This window comes from Aythya ferina (genome assembly GCF_964211825.1).
Source record: "Aythya ferina genome assembly, contig: HAP1_SCAFFOLD_36, whole genome shotgun sequence".
Taxonomy (NCBI): domain Eukaryota; kingdom Metazoa; phylum Chordata; class Aves; order Anseriformes; family Anatidae; genus Aythya; species Aythya ferina.
The window spans coordinates 1,004,562-1,020,743 of record NW_028181462.1 but is presented as its reverse complement, the minus strand read 5'-3'; the positions used below and the strand labels follow the sequence as shown (position 1 = coordinate 1,020,743).

At 49.2% G+C, this 16,182-nt stretch overlaps 1 long non-coding RNA gene and 1 pseudogene across 2 annotated transcripts in view; both read right to left on the bottom strand.

Annotated features, from left to right (window-relative positions):
• Positions 1-380: 380 nt before the first annotated feature.
• Positions 381-16,182, bottom strand: part of LOC311428207 (olfactory receptor 14C36-like) — a 28,040-nt pseudogene continuing 12,238 nt past the window's right edge. Inside the window, exon 2 of the transcript in view lies at positions 381-1,038. The product of the transcript in view is annotated as an olfactory receptor 14C36-like (transcript). The remainder of the gene's footprint in view (positions 1,039-16,182) is intronic.
• On the bottom strand, positions 7,089-11,003 carry LOC311428184. The gene is made up of 3 exons (XR_014687608.1): positions 10,067-11,003; positions 8,798-10,035; positions 7,089-7,240 (listed from the first exon to the last, which is right to left on the bottom strand). It is a non-coding gene; the product is annotated as an uncharacterized lncRNA (long non-coding RNA).

The window sequence follows — 16,182 nt, the reverse complement described above, 5'->3', positions numbered from 1 at the left end:
CAGTCCCAGCACAACCTCACAGCAGCACTGGCACCAAGCTACAGGAGCAGCCAGGCCTTAAACCACCAACAGGGCTCAGCAGGAGAGGGTGGCAGTGGCAGGAGAGCAGCTCTGCATGGACCCAGCGCTGGTGCTCCCAGGCTGGACTGCCACGACTCTTTTCCCCTCCACCGCTGCACACTGTCCCTGAAGCCATAGAAAACGTCTCAGAGGAAGGATATAAGACAAAAAGTCACTTTAATTCATTTAAATACTCAAGCAAAATGAAGAATTATATTTCATTGTGGAAAATATTTGATAAAATAAAATTGAGAAAAAGCAGAACACCAATAACAACACAAGAACATAATACCCACTGGCTTTGCCTATCATGATTTGCATTACGAGTGATTTACAGAAGAAGGCAGGCAATATATTGCTGAAGAAAAACACTCAGTCATCACTTTCCACATAGCAACCTTGATCTCCTTGTTCCTCATGCTGTAGATGAAGGGGTTCACTACTGGAGGCACCACCAAGTACAGAAATGACAGAAGGGAAGGAAATTGATGGGGGCTTCAGGTGGGCAAAGATAACTGTGCTGAGAAAGAGGGAGACCACAGCCAGGTGAGGGAGGCATGTGGAAAAGGCTTTGTGCCGGCCCTGCTCAGAGGGCATCCTCAGCACAGCCCTGAAGATCTGCACATAGGACATCACAATGAAAACAAAACAACCCCCAAATAGAAAAGCAGTAACTGTACTAAGTTGAACTTCCCCTATGTACGAGTCTGAGCAAGAGAGCTTGAGGATCTGGGGGATTTCACAGAAGAACTGGTTGAGAGAATTACCACAGCAGAGGGGCAGGGAAAATATGTTGGCAATGTGCAGCACAGCTTGGAGAAAGCCACTGCCCCAGGCAGCTGCTGCCATGTGGGCACAAGCTCTGCTGCCCAGGAGGCTCCCGTAGTGCAGGGGCTTGCAGATGGCAATGTAGCGGTCGTAGGCCATGACAGTGAGAAGAGAAAGTTCTGCTAAATCCAAAAAGATTATAAGAAAAAGCTGTGCAGCACATCCTGAATAGGGTATGGCCTTGGTGTCCCAGAGCAAATTGGCCATGGCTTTGGGCAGAGTAGTGGAGATGCAGCCCAGGTCGAGGAGGGCAAGGTTGAGAAGGAAGAAATACATGGGGGTGTGCAGGCGGTGGTCACAGGCTACGGCAGTGAGGATGAGTCCGTTGCCCAGGAAGGCAGCCAGGTAGATGCCCAGGAAGAGCCCAAAGTGTAGGAGCTGCAGCTCCCGCGTTTCTGTGAATGCCAGCAGGAGGAACTCAGTGATGGAGCTGTTGTTACACATTTATTGCCCCTGAGCAAGCTAGTCTGTCCAAAAGAAGAAGTGACATTGTAAAATTTAAGGACTTCTCTGACCAAAATACTTTGTACGTCTCATAGAACAGTCACACAGAACACATTCTTTCCCATTCCTTTCACAGGAAGAGCTTTCTGCAGCTGCTTGGCTTACTTCTGCTTGGTGTTCTGAGGGTGCCAAAAGAAGCAGGGGGCTGTGCTGTGGGCTCTGCAGCAGTCAGTCCTAGTCTACAGCAACAGGTAAAAGGGAACCCTAAGTGATCTGAGAAGTCCACTGGGCAAGGTCATCTCCCTGTCGGCAGGATGGGAGAAGGTCAAAAAACTCCTTTAGAAACAGCAAAGGTGTTGTTGGTACAATCTGTATGCTGAGGTGTGTGAGGTGCCTCAGAGCAGCAGCAATGCTCAAGAAGCCTTAGTCTCTACTACAGATGCTCCTACTCCATTACCATCCTTCTGCCTCAGCACATGGGCAGGCAAATGAAGCACATTCTAAAAAGTGCACTGCCCTCGGGTTGTTGTCGACGGGAGGAAGACACAGACGCTCAATATGAGTGAACAGTGAACTTCAACTTTAATGGATAGCTTAGTCGCCTTTTATCTAGTTCGAAACTCATACATATTCCTAAACTAAATTTAGGATTGGCTGACATTTCCCGCGCTTTGCAGTTGCTACCGTCCTGCCCCAGGGGGTCTACCCAATCGCCTAAGGGCATCGTGTTCTTGATCCTGATTGTCTCTCAGCCACCTGTGTACGTGCCCAGACCCATGTAAGCTAAGTACGGTACTTTATTAGCTTATTGCCTCCCAACTGCCCAACATTCACATGTCCCACTTCACTTAACCATTCCTCAACATCAGGTAGCTCTTGCTGGGCAGTTCTGCAGTGCAGTGCCCTGGGGAGGTGTGTGGCTGTGAGCAGCCTGCCCCAGGCAGCAGGCTCTGGGCAGCAGCAGGACCCTGCCCTGTCCTGCCCTGCGGTACCAGGGGGGCTCCTTCCACCCGCAGCTTCTCCCCGCAGCCCCTGGGCAGCTCCCCGGGCAGGCTGAGTGCTGAACCTTGCAGGTAGCAGAGGCCCTGCCTTGGCACACAGCCCCTGGGGCACAGCAGGGACCCTGCTCTGCACCACAGCCCTGGCTACCCCTGCCTGCACCCCCAGCTGCACAGCCTGCAGCCAGGCCCAAGAGAAGGGAGCCCTCGGGCCCTGCACGCTGACCCTGCAGCACGCAAGCCCTGCATGTCCTTCAACTCCAACACTGAGCGTCTTCCTGAGAGCTCCCATCAGCTGAGGGTTGGGCCAGCTCCAAGAGAGCGTGGCAGGATGTGCAGCGGCATTGCCCTGCACCCAGAGACTTACCATGGGGAGGAGGCTCGCAAGATTTCTCTCTCTGCCAGCTCTCCCCTGCCTTCCTCCCACCCAGGCTGCCCTGAACCTCTCTCCCCCTTCTCTCCTCTCCCCATGCTAGCTGCACGCAGTGCCCCCAGCAATGCTGTGCCTGGCAGAGGAGCTTTATCTGGGTGGCTGAAGCAGCTTCTCAAGTAGTCCAAGTCTGATGCAAACTCCAAAGCCTCTCACAGTGTTAACGGTCCCACTGAGGGACATTACTGACAAGGACTCCCCATGGACTTGTTAGAGCAGAAAAGTGCAGGCAGTGATGAAGGGGAGACCAAGGCCCAGGAAAGGGGGCCCTGATGCTGAGGAAACCTTGATGTGTCCCATGAAGTCCAACAGTCGGGCCCTGACCCCAGCCTCTGGGAAGGGAGATGCTGTCCCTCCAGCAAGGTTTAGGGCTCTTCCTGGGTCAGTGCACAGTGGGTAAGGGCATTGCCAAGTACAAGGCTACAGGAGGACATCTCCCAGGCTCCTGGAGGGGGATGAGGAGGCATTGAGACCCTACTGCTGTAAGGATGACGTGTCTCCTCATAGGCATCACTGACAGACAAGAGCCAGAGCCCAGCACACAAAGCTGTTGGCTCTGTCGGGGCTTTCATCTTGCAAAAGACTTCACTGATTTCTCTCAATCTGCCCTCAGTAATCCATGAAACACAAAGCCAGGGGCTGATCCGGACATCCCTAGAGAGGGAGGGAGAAGGGTGAGTGAACCTCTACAACAATTTAGTAGAAGTAAGAGGCTTCAGGTAATGTTGATGCTGCTTTAACACAGAATTAAAACATTGATGTAAGGCCATTAGCCAATTTTAAAGAGTAACCAGTTTTAAAGAAAACCCACTTTTGAAGAGTTTTACAGAGTAATCCCTAAACCTAAATGTTACTCCAACACCCTGACAATAATCCCCTATTTTAATGCTTGAAGTCAAAGTATTCCATGAAGCAAAACTCAGCCCATAGTCCTTTGCCCTTGCCTTTACTCTTGTGCTCACCCTAATCCCTGCCTTCAATACTAGCATGAACATGCTCCATTTAACCTAGACTTCTAGGCAGAAGTAAAACAAAAAACTATTCCACAAATCTTACCCATAACCTAACCACAGACCTGACACCCTAAGCAGAACAGCCCATTGCTAAATTTCTAATCCAGAAAAGTGAGCCCTTGTCTCTAAGGGACTAGAAAGCTCAGCTCTACCTCAGGATCTCCTGCCCCAGCAGGAGGAATGTGACTGTGGCAGGGACTGTGAGGTCCCTTCTGTCTCTGCAGTTGATAGGGCAGCAGCAGGAACATGTCACAGAAAGGGACTGTGAGGTCACTGCTGTCTGTAGGTGGCAGGTCACCCTTGACATAGACCTGGGATCTGTACTTTTGGACTGACATCTGCCAGTGGCCCTGGTAGGCCAGCAGAAGGCACCTGGTTGGCATGCTGACTGTGGGATCCCCTCTGCCTCCAGACCCAGGAGGACCCAGACAGAAAGAAGGCCCCAGTATGGGTTGTCCTGTCCCTTCTGGTTGAGTCCACAACTGAACAGCAGGAGGCACAAGGCTTGGCTGTGTGTAGCCAAGAAGCTGCAAGGCCAGCAGCAGGCCCATGGCTTGGAAGATGCTGGTGAGGTGACCTGTGTCTGGTTGGCTGCCAGGCTGCAAGGAGCCTGCTGGGTTGGGATGTCTACTTCAGGAGTGGTTTCCACCCTGATGGAGCTTTCTTTGATAGTAGAAAAGAGCAGGAGAGAAAAAAACTACCACAAACTCTGCCCTGGAAGGTTGGCACTGGCCATGAGGAGGAAGAAATGACCAGGGAAACAAACTGGTCTTGCTGCTAGAGCCTGAGGCAAAGAAGACATTAAGTACCTCAGTCTTACTGTATCTCTAGATCATCACAAGATTTCTCCCACATCTAATAAATGATGATGAAAACAGTTTTTTATTGTCTTTGACAGTAATAGACAGATTTAGCACCAGCTGGGCTTTGATCCTTCTAATTTTGACCTGCACAACCCCAGAACATTCAGGACACAGCTCCAGACAAACTGACAGCATGCATGAAGAGGAAGCAGGGAAGCGGTGGAACCTGGCAGCCTTCCATTCCTTACCCTTCTGTGACTCTGTGCAGCAATTCCATTCATCTGGTTACTCCTGTGTTATCCAAAATTTCCTGCAACTCCTGATGATGCTGTCTTGTCGGAGATAGCATAATCACACAAAAGTTGAACCATCTGCCTGCAGCCATGAACAGCTGATAGAATGGAGCATCAGTGCGGGGGGAGCTTGAGAAACTGCAGGATTTTGTCTACAGGAACCTCTTGACATTTACAAAGAGAAGAGCCCAGTCGTGCACAAGAGGAAGAGGAACCCCACACATCAAGGCAAACCGGGACCGTGCTGAGTGAGCAGTGCCCAGGAAAAGGAGGGCCAGGGCACCACGAGGGATGCCATATTAGCAGTGGTGCCTGCTCACCAGGAACCAGGTCAGCATCCTACCGAGCTGCCTTACGAGAAGCATGGCCACCAAGGAGATCTGAGTTATCAGACTCAGCTCAGACCTGGTATGACACCACACAGACAAGGGTCTGCAGCCAGCAGGGAAAGATGTTCAGGTGAGGGAGTCCTTTGAACAGCCCAGTGTAGACAGGATAGAGGGCTGTGGAAAGGCTGAACGTCCCAACAGGACCCAGGTCTTTGTGTCTATGCCTGTTGTCTCTGCCACTGAGGCCTATGAGGAGACAGATTATCGTTAAAGCACCAGGGCCTCATTGCCTCCTTACCTCCACCCATGAACTAGGCAGGGGTAGTACCATTCTCCTGCACTTGGCAATGCACATCCCCATCTCCTACTGCCCCAGGAAGAGCCCTGAGCACTGTGTGAAGGGAAGAGATCTCCCTTCTCAGGGGCTGGAGTTCAAGGCCTCGCCCTTGTGCTTGGTGAAACACATCCAGTTTGTCCACACATCAGTGTCAACTTCACATTGCCTTTGTCTCCTTGTCCTCACTGCCTCCAATGTTCTGCTCTAATGAGCTCCAAGGGAGGCTGTGTCAGTGCTGGCCCTCAGGGGGACACTGCAGGAAACTTGCATCTGACTTGGACTTCTGGAGAGATGTCTTCAATTATCTCTCTGTTGCGAGGACATTTGTTGTCGACGGAAGGAAGACACAGACGCTCAATATGAGTGATCAGTGAACTTCGATTTATTGGATAGCTCAGTCGTCTTTTATCTAATTCAATATAATTAGCTCATACATATTGCAAAAGTTAAGCTCATGATTGGTTAGTGCATTTCTCTATTTTATCAGCTAGTTTCTCACTCCCATCAACCGAAATAACACAGTTAGTACTTTCCCAAGCCTCCAACGGATATCGTGTCCTTGTGCCTGATTAACTCCCAGACGTTACGTACTTTCTCAGACTCATATGAGCTGCGTTCGATACTTTTTTAGCTCGCGACTTCCTAGTTGCTCAACATTCACATGACCTACTTCACTTAACCATTCTTCCACAATTCCCCCGTTTTTAATTTGGGCTACAAATGTCTTTTCAGTGAGTTGTTCAAGCTTCCTAGATAAGCAGTTAAAGACTACCCGCGCAGCAATTATAATCAACATAATTATAAGCAAAAAGCGAAGTCCCTCTTTGATTAAGTAAAAAACCCATCCTCCCACATTTCCAAAGATAGATTTAAGCCAATCATCAAACCAATCATTCTGTATCGTAATTTTTTGTGTATGATCCCTTAGCCATTTCAATTGATTGTGAATTGATTGACCATAATCAGAGAGATTAAAGCAACACATTCCTTCTACATCTTCACACCCATGTCCTTGCGCTAAAAGCAAAAATCAATTGCAGCCCTATTTTGTAACACAGCATGCCTAAGACTATCCATATCTTGTGCCATTTCGGTAATAATCTCAGTTGTTACATTTGATTGTTTAACAGCCCAACAAGCAAGCTTATTAATGCTAGTCAAAGCATGTGCAGTTCCTACAGTCAGAAAAAGATCCATTAAGCAGAGTAATACTGGCAGAATATGGTGCTAACATTTCGCTCAGTTCCTTTGGATCCCCTATTGGGACCCCAAACAAGCATGTTCTAAAAGGATCAGATGCAGAAGCGAGAGACAAACAATCACAGAATCACAGAATTTTCTAGGTTGGAAGAGACCTCAAGGTCATCGAGTCCAACCTCCAACCTAACGCTAACAGCCCTCCACTAAACCATATCCCTAAGCTGTACATCTAAGCGTCTTTTGAAGACTTCCAGGGATGGTGACTCCACCACTTCCCTGGGCAGCCTGTTCCAAGTTCAACAAAATGAAAGCCAGTTCAACAAAATGAACTCTGTCTGGTTTCATTAGCCCAGGTGACCCATATATTCTGCTGAGGGTCAATTTTCCCTAAGATGGCATTACCATGTCCAGCCATTATTATAACTGATAACATAATCAAAGTCCCTTGTTCTGTTAATTCAGCCATGGTCGTTGTTATCCTCTTTTGGTGACTTTTCTTCAAGGGCTGGTTTTACACATCGACTAGGCACCCAGGTCGGACCTGTAGGGGAAGAGACACACACATAACCTCGTCCCACATAAATCACATCAGCAGGCCCCGACCATTGTCCTGTTTTCATATCTCTGTACAATACTCTCATAGCACTTTTATTATCATTTTCAGACTTGGTGTAATGACGTGCTGCAGGTGGTTCCTCATTCTCCCCAAAAACACACAAATGATTCAGAACAAATAGAGTCTTGCCCACCCTTTCTCTAATATCAATAATGTCTTTAAACCTTTCTAAGTATTGTTTAACTGTTCCATTAGCTCTTTCCACAATAGCCTGACCAGTTGCTGAATGTGGAATACCAGTAATATGTTTAATGTCCCATAGCTCCAAGAATCGCTTAAGTGGCCCACTAACATAGGCTGGACCATTATATGTCTTTATAGTCTGTGGTACTCCCATTACTGCAAAACAACTGGCAAGATGACGTCGTACATCCCGGACTTTTTCCCCGGGCTGCGGTGTAGCCCAGATCATGTGACTATAAGTGTCTATTGTTACATGCAGATATTTCAATCGTCCAAATGCTGGAACATGAGTGACATCCATTTGCCACACTTCGTTGGCTTTAAGCCCTCTCGGGTTTACCCCGACTCCGAGTCCCACCCCTGAGTTATAATTACTACACGTTGGGCAAGCTTTTATTATCGCTTGCGCATCAGCTCTAGACAGTTTGTAAGCCCGCGCAAGTCCCTTAGCATTCTGGTGAAAAATAGCATGAGCCTCCCGAGCTCTGCAGAAGGGAGATAATGGCGCTTCAGTGGCTGTTGCAGCAACTAATTTATCTGCCCGAGCATTGCCTTCTCCCAGTCCTTCCCCCCATTGGTGACTTCGTATATGTATTACCACATAGGATTTGCTTCTCTGTGCTATAGCAAGCTGTAAGCTAGTTAATAGTTCTGCAAGGCGTTCATTCTTTACATCTCTTAAGGCAGAGTCCTCTATGCGATTAGCTATGCCTACTACATACAGAGAATCAGATACTACATTTAAAGGGGCATCTTTCCATTTTATAAAAGCCCATACAACTGCATAGAGCTCTAATGTCTGTAATGAGTCGTTGTCCTGGCCCTTTAATATTTGATGTTGCCAGCCTTGTTCGTCTTTCCATGTTATTGCAGCAGACTTGGAGCGCTTCCCAGCGTCCGTAAAAACAGTTACTGCATCCGCCAACGGAGCAACCGACCGCTTGGGCTGGGTTATCCATCCTTGGTTTTCCATCCATGACAATGTAGCTGATAGTAATGTCTTTGCCACTATTGTGGCGCCATCCTGCAATAATGCAGCTTGTAATTTTTCAGAATTCTGTATGTACCATTCCAAGTCACCTGGCTTTATTGGTATCCAGATCGTACTTGGCGGAACTCCGTCTATTTGTAGTATCCGATTTCTTCCTTTCTTTACTAATTCTGATAATGTGTCAATTTTTTCTTGAATTGTTCTTCGGGGTTGCAATGGGGGAGCTATCCATTCCCATACCACAGTTTCTACTCCCGTTTTTCTTTTAGTACAGGCAGTACTTGGTTTTACATCAGATGTCAAATACATAACATAACACAACTATACAACTTAACCCTAATAACACTACAATTACTGTAAGCACTTAATGGTAACACAATTAATAGTAAGTAACACAACTTAATAGTAACACACTTAAACCTAATCACTTGATGGTGATCGAAGGCTGTTCTTGATGGTCCTTGAGGTGTCACAGCCCACGTCATTGTCAGAATAATTATCAGGAACCTCTTCATGGTTGTCTTCAGCGTGTGCAGATTCTAAAGCTGCTTCAGTCCGCTTTGCAGTGATCCACTGGGTACCTGTTTCCGGCACCACTTCAAAATCTCTATAACATTTTTGCAAGTAACCCTTTAACCACATTTATCACAATACTACATGCAATGATGATTGACACCACAGCGAACAAAATCTTTAATCCCTCTTTGATTAATCCCAGTAACCATCTATGCATTGTTTCAAACAAATCAGTGAACCATTGATTGAAAGGATTGATACCATATTGACTCTTTCTCATGTGCTCTTTCAAGAAAGTAATGGATTTGTGAATTGACTCATTATGATCAAAAAATTTTAAACAGTACGTTCCCTTAAGTTTCTCCAAGTGGCTACTTCACACAATGACTCCATACTTGTGAAACATGATTTTGCTCGACCAGTACTAATTTCCTATGATTTCAGCCTGTACTATGGCAATAAATGGGCTCTCACTAACACAGTACACAGCACACTTGCACACCCAGAGCACACTTGCACACCCAGAGCACACTTACACACCCAGAGCACAATTGTACACTCAGAGGCCTCTGGCACATCTCACTCTCAATCATACCACAACCTCAATCATACCACAAGAATATAATTTAGGATGATAAGCAAACAATACGTGCGGCCAATATAATTTAGAATCATAACCAAACAAACAAGTATTGTCTCTCATTGTGTTCCTCATGAAGTGACTTGCAACACTTTGTTTTAAAACTTTACCCTTACACAAATACTTTCAACACAAAATACCTGGACATTTAAGAATAACACATACAATTATTAACACTCCAGTTAGTATCCCTTTTGCATTGCAAGGTAAACCTCTTATAAAAAGAATGCCAGAGAGAAGCAGCACAGCTGCCGCTGCTTCCATCAGACAGGCTGCAGGGTCCTGATGTCCGCCCCTCTGCTCTGTGCCGACTCGCCACACGGTGAGGGTCGGCTGCCGTTCGATTCCGCGGAACTCCGAGTGCAGCGCTGCTCGTGGCGGTGACTGAGGGGGGGGGGAGGCTCCCATTGCCCTGTAGCCCCCTGAGGCAGCGTTATCGTTCTCACTGAAGGCAGCAGTGGGCAATCCCCAGCTCCAGGACTTCCCGGTAATCCCAGTTGCTCTGTAACGGCAGCAGCGACTCTCTGCTCAGCCTGATGTATAACTAAGGCGTTAGTGACTGCTCTCCAAGGCTTCAATAACTTCTCAGCAGCCTTATTTTCATCAATAACTTCAACAAACAATTTGTCCCCAAATTTACGCCACTCTGTTTGTTCAAAAACTGTATCAGGATTGATAAAACAATCCTGCGCTACTCCATATGCTAATAACCCTGGTAAATCCTTTTTGCAGTCTCTAAGCTGCGTGCTCCGCTTTTCTAAAAAGCATTTGAGCAAATCATACGCCGCTTGTCTCTCCATACCTTTATATACGTCGGTACCATTGCAGCCTTTGCAAAGACCTCGGCGGCGCTTTCCGGCGGGACCCTCTATAGGCTCATCCCGGGTGCGAGGACTCCTTTCCGAGCTGCGGGTGCGGGGATTCCAAGTTTTCGTCCCTTTCACCTTTCAGGCCTCGGGTGCGGGGATTCAGCAATTTTTCGTCCTTTTCACCTCCTGAGCTGCGTTGCAGGACCGGTTCCCATATTCCGTCCAACCGTGGCTCGCAGGTTCAACTCCAGCGGAGTCCCTGTTCCCGTTCAGATCGGTCCCTGTTCGGGCGCCATTTGTTGCGAGGACATTTGTTGTCGACGGAAGGAAGACACAGACGCTCAATATGAGTGATCAGTGAACTTCGATTTATTGGATAGCTCAGTCGTCTTTTATCTAATTCAATATAATTAGCTCATACATATTGCAAAAGTTAAGCTCATGATTGGTTAGTGCATTTCTCTATTTTATCAGCTAGTTTCTCACTCCCATCAACCGAAATAACACAGTTAGTACTTTATCTCCAACGGATATCGTGTCCTTGTGCCTGATTAACTCCCAGACGTTACGTACTTTCTCAGATTCATATGAGCTGCGTTCGATACTTTTTTAGCTCGCGACTTCCTAGTTGCTCAACATTCACATGACCTACTTCACTTAACCATTCCTCCACATCTCTCAGTGCCTGAGGTTTGTGGGCTCATCAGGAAAGCCCCCAGAGGGGTGATTCCAATGCCTTGGTCTGGGCCTCTAGTGCTGAGTTGTGCTGGGCTCCTGGGACAGAGAGAGCTCGTGGCAAGAGGGCCCTGGTGCAGAGAGATAGCTCTGCCCAGGAGCAGCTCCTCTGCACAGTGCAGCAGGGCTGGGGGCTCTGACCACAGGCACCCAGGCAGAAGGGGATTCCAGGCAGCCTGGAGGGAGAGCTCAGTGCAGGAGAAACCTTCACAGCTCTGCCCACAGTAAGTATCTGGCTGCAGGACAGTGCAGGGGAGGTTCCTGGAAAAGGCTTCTGGATGCGGGATGTCTATGCCTGGCCAGGAGCTGCCAGGATGTCTCATGTGGCTTGTGCGGTGTGGAGGAGAAGGTGCTTCAGGGCAGCTGCAGGGGTTCCCAGGGCTGTGGTGCAGAGCAGGGTCCCTGCTGTGCCCCAGGGGCTGTGTGCTGGGGCATGGCCTCTGCTGCCTGCCAGGCTCAGCACTCAGCTTGCCAGAGGAGCTGCCCAGGGACTTGAGCAGAAGAAGAGCAGGGCAGGTGCTGCCTGCAAAGAGAAGGCTCTTTCTGCACTCTGCCTGCCTCTTCTGCTCTGATTCTGGGGCAGGCTCTGTGTTAACAGAGAGGTTGGATTTGCACAGGTGACTGAGCTTCCTACTGCATTAAATGTTGAGACATGAACAGGTTATTGATGAACCTGAGAATATCCCTTCCCTTCTCTCTGCCTACAGACTGCTCCATGGCTTTTCAGAACCGTTCTTTAGGACATGCGGAGAGGAAGATGTCCCCAGAGCTGTCCCCATCCCCAGGAGGTGTCTGCAGGGCAGAGTTGGGCACACAGTGGGTGGAATGGGGTCTGTGAGCATGGACAGGAGGAGACATGGGGACAGAGAAAGAGCTGCTGGCAGGGACAGCTGCAGGCAGCAGGGACATGGGCAGGCAGTGAGAGGGAGCTGCTCCCTCCCTGCCATTCCCTGCAGTGCAGGCACCTTCCTTGCAGCAGCCCCTGGTCTCATCTCTTCCCCTCAGAGCTTCTGTCATGGCTTGTATAATATGGGGCACTGAGAATATGGGGTGTCTGAACCCTAAATCTCTTTGTAAGTAGACACATTTGCTGCAGGCCCCTTCCACCTTCCTCCATGGAAGAAGGCACAGAATCACAGAATCATAGAATATCCCGAGTTGGAAGGGACCCACAAGGATCATCGAGTCCAACTCCTGGCTCCACAGAGATCTTACCCCCAAATTCCTACCATATGACAAGGAGCATATTCCAAATGCTTCTTCCACTCTAGAGCTCATGTCCCTCTCATGGCTGTGCCAGCCAGATGGCACAGGGCTGTGAGGACAGGCTCTACTTTACCAACACTGCAGCCTCTGCACTGGGTTGGGTCTGCCCTGCCTGCCCATGCCTGCTTCTACCCCTTGCCCAGCATGGCAGCTGGTGGTGTCTGATTCTGACAGGGAGTTCTGTGCATTGTTGTGGTGAATGGAGCCAAGTCCAGTTGGAGGCCAGTCACTAGTGGCGTCCCCCAGGGCTCGGTGCTGGGGCCGGTCCTCTTTAATATCTTCATCGATGATCTGGACGAGGGCATTGAGTGCACCCTCAGTAAGTTTGCAGATGACACCAAGTTAGGTGCGTGTGTCGATCTGCTTGAGGGTAGGAAAACTCTGCAGGAGGATCTGCATAGGCTGCACCGATGGGCTGAGGTCAACTGCATGAAGTTCAACAAGGCCAAGTGCCGGGTCCTGCACCTGGGGCGCAATAACCCCAAGCAGAGCTACAGGCTGGGAGAGGAATGGTTGGAGAGCTGCCAGACAGAGAAGGACCTGGGAATGATGGTGGATAGTCGGCTGAATATGAGCCAGCAGTGTGCTCAGGTGGCCAAGAAGGCCAACGGCATCCTGGCTTGTATCAGAAACAGTGTGACCAGCAGGGCTAGGGAGGTGATCGTCCCCCTGTACTCAGCTCTGGTGAGGCCGCACCTCGAGTACTGTGTTCAGTTTTGGGCCCCTCGCTACAAGAAGGACATCGAGGTGCTTGAGCGAGTCCAAAGAAGGGCGACGAAGCTGGTGAGGGGCCTGGAGAACAAGTCCTATGAGGAGCGGCTGAGGGAGCTGGGCTTGTTCAGCCTGGAGAAGAGGAGGCTCAGGGGAGACCTTATCGCTCTCTATGGGTACCTCAAGGGAGGCTGTAGCGAGGTGGGGGTTGGCCTGTTCTCCCACGTGCCTGGTGACAGGACGAGGGGGAATGGGCTTAAGTTGAGCCAGGGGAGTTTTAGGTTAGATGTTAGGAAGAACTTCTTCACTGAAAGGGTTGTGAGGCATTGGAACAGGCTGCCCAGGGAAGTGGTGGAGTCACCATCCCTGGAAGTCTTCAAAAGACGTTTAGATGTAGAGCTTAGGGATATGGTTTAGTGGGGACTGCTAGGGTTAGGTCAGAGGTTGGACTCGATGATCTTGAGGTCTCTTCCAACCTAGAAAATTTTGTGATTCTGTGATTCTGTGGGTGAAGCAGGAGGAGATGCTTCCTGTTCTCTCCGGCCAGACACGCACAATCCACCTGCTGATTTTTTCTGCTGGGTATTGAACACAGAAGACACACAGAGTCACACAGACAAACACCCCTCAATCAACAGAGGGAGCCACTTCCCAGGAACCTTCCCTCTTGGAACCTCGAATGGAGCAGAGCAGGCTCACTGGGAGCTGATGGGCAGAGGAGGCTGCAATGTACAGGACACTCAGCAAGCACACACCAGGGCTCCAGACAGAGATATAGACAAAGATCCTCTTGGAAACAGGGAATGTAAGGCTTCACTTGGGAATTATCTGAATTTTGGTCAGACATTACTCATAACACTCTGTATTTATTTATTTTTTTTTTTTTCTCATTTGGCAGTGTCCATGTCCAGAACTAGCAAATGCCCAACATCGGCTCTGTGAGCGAGTTCCCCCTGCTGGCATTCGCAGACACGCGTGAGCTGCAGCTCCTGCACTTTGCGCTCTTCCTGGGCATCTACCTGGCTGTCCTCCTGGGCAACGACCTCATCCTCACCGCCATAGCCTGCGACCACCACCTGCACACCCCCATGTACTTCTTCCTCCTCAACCTCGCTCTCCTCGACCTGGGATGCAACTCCACCACTCTGCCCAAAGCCGTGACCAATTATCTGTGGGACACCAGGGCCATCTCCTATGAAGCATGTGCTGCTCAGGTCTTTCTGTTTGTCTTCCTGATTACAGCAGAATTTTATGTTCTCACTGTCATGGCCTACGACCACTACGTTGCCATCTGCAAGCCCCTGCACTACAGGAGCCTCCTGGGCAGCAGAGCTTGTGCCCAGATGGCAGCAGCTGCATGGGGCAGTGGCTTTCTCAATGCTGTGCTGCACATGGCCAACACATTTTCCCTTCCCCTCTGCCAAGGCAATGCTGTGGACCAGTTCTTCTGTGAAATCCCCCAGATCCTCAAGCTCTCCTGCTCAGATGCATACTTCAGGGAAGTTGGGTTTATTGCATTTAGCTTTTATTTAGGTGCTGTCTGTTTTGTTTTCATTGTGGTGTCCTATGTGCAGACCTTCAGGGCTGTGCTGAGGATCCCCTCGCAGCAGGGCCTGCACAAATCCTTTTCCACATGCCTCCCTCACCTTGTGATAGTCTCCCTGTTTGTCAGCACTAGCGTGTTTGCTGGTGTGAACCCCCCCGCCACCTCCTCCCTATACCTGGACTTTGCAGTGGCAGTTCTGTACTCGGTGGTATCTCCAGCAGCAAACCCCTTCATCTACAGCATGAGGAACGAGGAGCTCAAGTATGCACTGAAGAACCTGTTTCAGTTTTCTTCCAGGAGCATTTAGCTGCTGCTCTGCTGCTGCAATGGGAAAAACCCACCAAAAAACATGGTGGGAGACACAGCCTTTCAGTGCCACTTACCAGGTACACCAATGCAGGTCCCAAACTGTGAGAAAAAAAGGAAAACTCGTATGTACAGGAGAGAAATATGGATCTCAGGATACAGTTCTTCAGGCACCAGTGGGCAGTATAGGCACTGACATGTGGTCTCAAGGCTCCCTGGGTGGGCAATAGGAGAAAGTGGCCAGTGCCTGTCCTGTGCCACCTCCCCACCAGCCCTGCTCTTCCACAGGTGGAGTATTTCTCCCTTACTCATGCACCAGCAGAGCTTTGCCTCCTCATCCTCCACAGGGAGATGAGCCACAGGCCTAGGTGTATGTGAGGGGGCAGCAGACCTGAGCAGAAAAAAAAAAAAAAAAAAAAAAAAAAAAAAAAAAAAACCTGTTTCATGGCACTGGGGAATCTGAAGGGTCTAGCCCCTGTGGTTGAGTTGTTGTTCTCTGCAGCAAAGGGATGTCACCAAGCCCCAGGTCCTTGGTTGCTCCTGCAGCTTTGAGGACCTCTCCAAGGGCATCACAGTATCAATGGTCAGGACCTAGGAGGGTCAGCTTGCCCATGGATCACAGCAGTAGGTTGGTAGGATTCCATAGTTCACAAGGACACGGACACCTCCTTGCTCTGTTTTCATGAATGTCTGTATTACAAATTGCTACAAATCCTTCCCTGTAAAGCAACTACAGATTGCAAGAAACTGCTAAGTTACCACTAGGAAAGCAAATATGGGCTTGTGATGCTTTCCCTAAATCTGCACCAATAAATATTATTTGAGGTGTTACTGGTACGACGCTCATGAATCCACTTGGTGGAGGGAACAAGGCATGGCACCTTCCCCTTCTTTCTTTCATGCCGGACACGATAGCTCTTGAGTAATTTGAACATCATTAGGTAACCCTAACGACATGCCTCCAGACTGTGTTTCTGGCTTTTTCCAAGGGCAAACAAGTAAACAAAAGGGTACCAGAAGGCTGTTGGCATAACTGCCTTGAATGCAGCGAACATCAAAGAGTTTTCTACCTTGCCTGGTCTCACACAGGACCCTTCTGTTGTGGGGTTGCTGAGAGCCGAAGAGCAG